A 6,901-nucleotide genomic window follows, 5' to 3' on the forward strand; every position below is an offset into this window, starting at 1 on the left:
TTGTGTTGTGTTGTGTTGTGTGTGTTGTGTCAGTGTTGTGTTGTGTTGTGTTGTGTCAGTGTTGTGTCAGTGTTGTGTCAGTGTTGTGTGTGTTGTGTTGTGTCAGTGTTGTGTGTGTTGTGTTGTGTTGTGTCTGTGTTGTGTGTGTTGTGTCAGTGTTGTGTGTGTTGTGTTGTGTTGTGTTGTGCTGGTTGTTTCTCTTCTGTCGTGACAGGGACTTGACGTATCTCGCCGTCAGGTTTGAGCTGATGGGCTTTTCTCCCAGTATGTATGAGATCTTGTCCTGTTGTTGTGTCAGTGTTGTTGTGTCAGTGTTGTGTCAGTGTTGTGTCAGTGTTGTGTGTGTTGTGCTGGTTGTTGCTCTTCTGTCGTGACAGGACTTGACGTATCTGGCCGTCAGGTTTGAGCTGATGGGCTTTTCTCCCAGTATGTATGAGATCTTGTCCTGTTGTTGTGTCAGTGTTGTGTCAGTGTTGTGTCAGTGTTGTGTGTGTTGTGTTGTGTCAGTGTTGTGTGTGTTGTGTCAGTGTTGTGTGTGTTGTGTGTGTTGTGTCACTGTTGTGTGTGTTGTGTCAGTGTTGTGTGTGTTGTGTCTGTGTTGTGTTTTGTGTGTTGTGTCAGTGTTGTGTGTGTTGTGTGTGTGTTGTGTCAGTGTTGTGTTCTGTTGTGCTGGTTGTTGCTCTTCTGTCGTGACAGGACTTGACGTATCTCGCCGTCAGGTTTGAGCTGATGGGTTTTTTCTCCCAGTATGTATGAGATCTTGTCCTGTTGTTGTGTCAGTGTTGTGTGTGTTGTGTCAGTGTTGTGTGTGTTGTGTGTGTTGTGTCAGTGTTGTGTCAGTGTTGTGTGTGTTGTGTTGTGTCAGTGTTGTGTGTGTTGTGTGTGTCGTGTGTGTGTTGTGTCAGTGTTGTGTTGTGTTGTGCTGGTTGTTGCTCTTCTGTCGTGACAGGACTTGACGTATCTCGCCGCCAGGTTTGAGCTGATGGGCTTTTCTCCCAGTATGTACGAGATCTTGTCCTGTTGTTGTGTCAGTGTTGTGTCAGTGTTGTGTCAGTGTTGTGTGTGTTGTGTTGTGTCAGTGTTGTGTGTGTTGTGTGTGTTGTGTCTGTGTTGTGTCAGTGTTGTGTTGTGTTGTGCTGGTTGTTGCTCTTCTGTCGTGACAGGACTTGACGTATCTCGCCGCCAGGTTTGAGCTGATGGGCTTTTCTCCCAGTATGTACGAGATCTTGTCCTGTTGTTGTGTCAGTGTTGTGTCAGTGTTGTGTCAGTGTTGTGTGTGTTGTGTTGTGTCAGTGTTGTGTGTGTTGTGTGTGTTGTGTCAGTGTTGTGTGTGTTGTGTCTGTGTTGTGTGTGTTGTGCTGGTTGTCGCTCTTCTGTCGTGACAGGACTTGACGTATCTCGCCGCCAGGTTTGAGCTGATGGGCTTTTCTCCCAGTATGTATGAGATCTTGTCCTGTTGTTGTGTCAGTGTTGTGTCAGTGTTGTGTGTGTTGTGTGTATTGTGTCTGTGTTGTGTGTGTTGTGTGTGTGTTGTGTCAGTGTTGTGTGTGTTGTGTCAGTGTTGTGTGTGTTGTGTCAGTGTTGTGTGTGTTGTGTCTGTGTTGTGTCAGTGTTGTGTGTGTTGTGTGTGTTGTGTCAGTGTTGTGTGTGTTGTGTCAGTGTTGTGTGTGTTGTGTCAGTGTTGTGTGTGTTGTGTGTGTTGTGTCAGTGTTGTGTGTGTTGTGTTGTGTTGTGTCAGTGTTGTGTGTGTTGTGTGTGTTGTGTCAGTGTTGTGTGTGTTGTGTCTGTGTTGTGTTGTGTTGTGCTGGTTGTCGCTCTTCTGTCGTGACAGGACTTGACGTATCTCGCCGCCAGGTTTGAGCTGATGGGCTTTTCTCCCAGTATGTATGAGATCTTGTCCTGTTGTTGTGTCAGTGTTGTGTCAGTGTTGTGTGTGTTGTGTGTATTGTGTCTGTGTTGTGTGTGTTGTGTGTGTGTTGTGTCAGTGTTGTGTGTGTTGTGTCAGTGTTGTGTGTGTTGTGTCAGTGTTGTGTGTGTTGTGTCTGTGTTGTGTCAGTGTTGTGTGTGTTGTGTCAGTGTTGTGCTGGTTGTTGCTCTTCTGTCGTGACAGGACTTGACGTATCTCGCCGTCAGGTTTGAGCTGATGGGCTTTTCTCCCAGTATGCAGTGGCGGCGCCAGGGGGGGTCTTGGGGGGTCTCAAGACCCTTCCAAAAAATGCCTTGACCCCCCATTAGACCCCCCACCCCTTCCTGATTAAAAAATATTTGATATATATTAAAATATATATCCGGGATAAAGATTTAAAAATCGTTCTCTTCAAACTACGCAGAACAATAATAATTAATAATTTAATCGACATATTAAAAAAAATAAACATCAGAATCAATGCGACGCCCCATGAACGTTGCTGCCGCTGCGTCTTGCGTCATTGCGTTCAAGGCGCTGTCGCGCAGCCGCAAGAGCTGCTACGAACTTTTCTTGAAGCTAAAAATGGATCGTTTTGTCATACCTAAAAAAGGGCGGAAGAGACAGGTGAGCAGATGGAAAGAAATGGCGCCTCATCGAGCGCTACAGCGGGCACAGATAGTGGGAACCCTGACGGCGGAGAGGATTTAACTGGGGATTTAATCCATGGCCCAGCCGAGAAACCAAGACAGCCTCAATTTAAATCATACACGCTTAGTTCGTTTGGATTGTAAATATGTTTTCTGTCATGGGTGTGGCCAGCGCCGCCGCTCCCACGCGCATCACGCGCTGTGCGTAAGGCACCAAGTGCTGAGGCGACACCAAAATAGCATAATGAAAAACATTTTTTCAAATCTAATATTATTTCATTAGGCTATAGAAAAATGATTAGGCAGCACATTTTAGCCATGTATATGTAAAAAAAACACGGCCGAACAATCCCATATCACCACCAACCGTCCATGTACGGTCCGCGCGGCAGCGCCGGTTGATGGCGCGTGCGCCTGACGCAGTGTGACAGACGGTAGTCTAGGCAACTTATTTGGAAATGGCCCCGAAAAGACATTAGGAGTCAGGATCAGAGAAAAGAAAGAAGAAGAAACTGCGAGATGATGACCGTGCATCACATGCAGGCATGTCCATGTTTAATTAACTTAAATTCTGGAAATGTGGATGTGCTGCTACTAATTCTGTTTACTGAAGAAAAGTTTGCACTTTCAAATGTGTAGTGTGTGTTGGATATTCTACATATGTTTACAAAGTCAGCAAAGCTGTGAAGATTTTACTTTCTCTATTTATTGTTCCTAGGTTTTATACTGCGATGCTGCTATTGTGTTATTGGTATTGAGTTATATGTTTGGTAATAAAAAGTTAAACTGGCAAATTTCAGGGTGGGGGGGTCATCATAATGGAATTATGCTTAGGGCACCAATATGACTAGCAGCGGCACTGGGTGTGGATATGGCAATTAAAGTTCGAGCATATTGTTTGCAAACTACAATTGATTAATTAATTAAAAACAAAGTAGTTGATATGCTGTGTTGTTTTATTTGTTTAGTAGCATTAATATGCAGTTATTACCCGTGTCCACTGTATTTTCTGTTGGTTTTCATGAGACCCCCCTTTAAATGACCAGGACCCCCCATTGACCCCCCAATCAAAATTGTCTGGAGCCGCTACTGCCAGTATGTATGAGATCTTGTCCTGTTGTTGTGTCAGTGTTGTGTCAGTGTTGTGTGTGTTGTGTCAGTGTTGTGTGTGTTGTGTCAGTGTTGTGTCAGTGTTGTGTGTGTTGTGTCAGTGTTGTGTCAGTGTTGTGTTGTGTGTGTTGTGTCAGTGTTGTGTGTGTTGTGTCAGTGTTGTGTCAGTGTTGTGTGTGTTGTGTCAGTGTTGTGTGTGTTGTGTCAGTGTTGTGTGTGTTGTGTCACTGTTGTGTGTGTTGTGTCAGTGTTGTGTGTGTTGTGTGTGTTGTGTCACTGTTGTGTCAGTGTTGTGTGTGTTGTGTCTGTGTTGTGTTTTGTGTGTTGTGTCAGTGTTGTGTTGTGTTGTGTCTGTGTTGTGTCAGTGTTGTGTTGTGTTGTGTTGTGCTGGTTGTTTCTCTTCTGTCGTGACAGGACTTGACGTATCTCGCCGTCAGGTTTGAGCTGATGGGCTTTTCTCCCAGTATGTATGAGATCTTGTCCTGTTGTTGTGTCAGTGTTGTGTGTGTTGTGTCAGTGTTGTGTGTGTTGTGTCAGTGTTGTGTCAGTGTTGTGTGTGTTGTGCTGGTTGTTTCTCTTCTGTCGTGACAGGACTTGACGTATCTCGCCGTCAGGTTTGAGCTGATGGTTTTTTCTCCCAGTATGTATGAGATCTCGTCCTGTTGTTGTGTCAGTGTTGTGTGTGTTGTGTCAGTGTTGTGTGTGTTGTGTTGTGTGTGTTGTGTCAGTGTTGTGTGTGTTGTGTCAGTGTTGTGTCAGTGTTGTGTGTGTTGTGTCAGTGTTGTGTGTGTTGTGTCAGTGTTGTGTTCTGTAGTGCTGGTTGTTGCTCTTCTGTCGTGACAGGACTTGACGTATCTCGCCGTCAGGTTTGAGCTGATGGGCTTTTCTCCCAGTATGTATGAGATCTTGTCCTGTTGTTGTGTCAGTGTTGTGTGTGTTGTGTCAGTGTTGTGTCAGTGTTGTGTGTGTTGTGTGTGTTGTGTCAGTGTTGTGTCAGTATTGTGTGTGTTGTGTCAGTGTTGTGTCAGTGTTGTGTGTGTTGTGCTGGTTGTTTCTCTTCTGTCGTGACAGGACTTGACGTATCTCGCCGTCAGGTTTGAGCTGATGGTTTTTTCTCCCAGTATGTATGAGATCTCGTCCTGTTGTTGTGTCAGTGTTGTGTGTGTTGTGTCAGTGTTGTGTGTGTTGTGTTGTGTGTGTTGTGTGTGTTGTGTCAGTGTTGTGTCAGTGTTGTGTGTGTTGTGTCTGTGTTGTGTGTGTGTTGTGCTGGTTGTTGCTCTTCTGTCGTGACAGGACTTGACGTATCTCGCCGTCAGGTTTGAGCTGATGGGCTTTTCTCCCAGTATGTATGAGATCTTGTCCTGTTGTTGTGTCAGTGTTGTGTGTGTTGTGTCAGTGTTGTGTGTGTTGTGTTGTGTCAGTGTTGTGTGTGTTGTGTCTGTGTTGTGTGTGTTGTGCTGGTTGTTGCTCTTCTGTCGTGACAGGACTTGACGTATCTCGCCGTCAGGTTTGAGCTGATGGGCTTTTCTCCCAGTATGTATGAGATCTTGTCCTGTTGTTGTGTCAGTGTTGTGTCAGTGTTGTGTCAGTGTTGTGTGTGTTGTGTCAGTGTTGTGTGTGTTGTGTGTGTTGTGTCAGTGTTGTGTGTGTTGTGTCTGTGTTGTGTGTGTGTTGTGCTGGTTGTTGCTCTTCTGTCGTGACAGGACTTGACGTATCTCGCCGTCAGGTTTGAGCTGATGGTTTTTTCTCCCAGTATGTATGAGATCTCGTCCTGTTGTTGTGTCAATGTTGTGTGTGTTGTGTCAGTGTTGTGTGTGTTGTGTTGTGTGTGTTGTGTCAGTGTTGTGTGTGTTGTGTGTTGTGTCAGTGTTGTGTCAGTGTTGTGTGTGTTGTGTCAGTGTTGTGTGTGTTGTGTGTGTGTTGTGTCAGTGTTGTGTTCTGTTGTGGTGGTTGTTGCTCTTCTGTCGTGACAGGACTTGACGTATCTCGCCGTCAGGTTTGAGCTGATGGGCTTTTCTCCCAGTATGTATGAGATCTTGTCCTGTTGTTGTGTCAGTGTTGTGTGTGTTGTGTCAGTGTTGTGTCAGTGTTGTGTGTGTTGTGTCAGTGTTGTGTCAGTGTTGTGTGTGTTGTGTCAGTGTTGTGTCAGTATTGTGTGTGTTGTGTCAGTGTTGTGTCAGTGTTGTGTGTGTTGTGTTGTGTCAGTGTTGTGTGTGTTGTGTCAGTGTTGTGTCAGTGTTGTGTGTGTTGTGTCAGTGTTGTGTGTGTTGTGTGTGTGTTGTGTCAGTGTTGTGTGTGTTGTGCTGGTTGTCGCTCTTCTGTCGTGACAGGACTTGACGTATCTCGCCGTCAGGTTTGAGCTGATGGGCTTTTCTCCCAGTATGTATGAGATCTTGTCCTGTTGTTGTGTCAGTGTTGTGTGTGTTGTGTCAGTGTTGTGTGTGTTGTGTCAGTGTTGTGTGTGTTGTGTCAGTGTTGTGTGTGTTGTGTTGTGTCAGTGTTGTGTGTGTGTTGTGTCAGTGTTGTGTTGTGTTGTGCTGGTTGTTGCTCTTCTGTCGTGACAGGACTTGACGTATCTCGCCGCCAGGTTTGAGCTGATGGGCTTTTCTCCCAGTATGTATGAGATCTTGTCCTGTTGTTGTGTCAGTGTTGTGTGTGTTGTGTCAGTGTTGTGTGTGTTGTGTCAGTGTTGTGTCTGTGTTGTGTTGTGCTGGTTGTTGCTCTTCTGTCGTGACAGGACTTGACGTATCTCGCCGCCAGGTTTGAGCTGATGGGCTTTACTCCCAGTATGTATGAGATCTTGTCCTGTTGTTGAAACTGCTTGAAGTCTTTGTGGAAGTTTGTGAACTGGGGGAAGAATGTTTCTCTGATGTCCGTATAGTTTGAACACGAGGTTAAGAAGTGCAGCTCTGTTTCCACTTGTCTCTGTGTGCAGTGTGGACACAGTCGCTCTTCTCTTGGAGTCCATGTCTGTCTGTGTCGGCCCGTCTCAACAGTGAGCTTGTGTTCACTGAGTCTGTACGTGGTCAACACTTTTCTTAGTTTAGGGTCTGATACGCTTTTGAGGTATTCTGCCGCTTTATATTCTCTGTTTAATGACCGATAGCATTCAAGTTTACTTTGCTGAGCTGTTGCTTCTGTCCAGTGTTTGAGATATTTTTCTTTTTGTGTTTTTATCATTTGGTTAATTCTGGCTGGAGTTTGGGGTTCAGTTGGACACGTTTGGGGTTTTAGA

Source organism: Barbatula barbatula (assembly GCF_947034865.1).
Source record: "Barbatula barbatula genome assembly, chromosome: 21".
In the NCBI taxonomy this organism is placed as follows: Eukaryota; Metazoa; Chordata; class Actinopteri; order Cypriniformes; family Nemacheilidae; genus Barbatula; species Barbatula barbatula.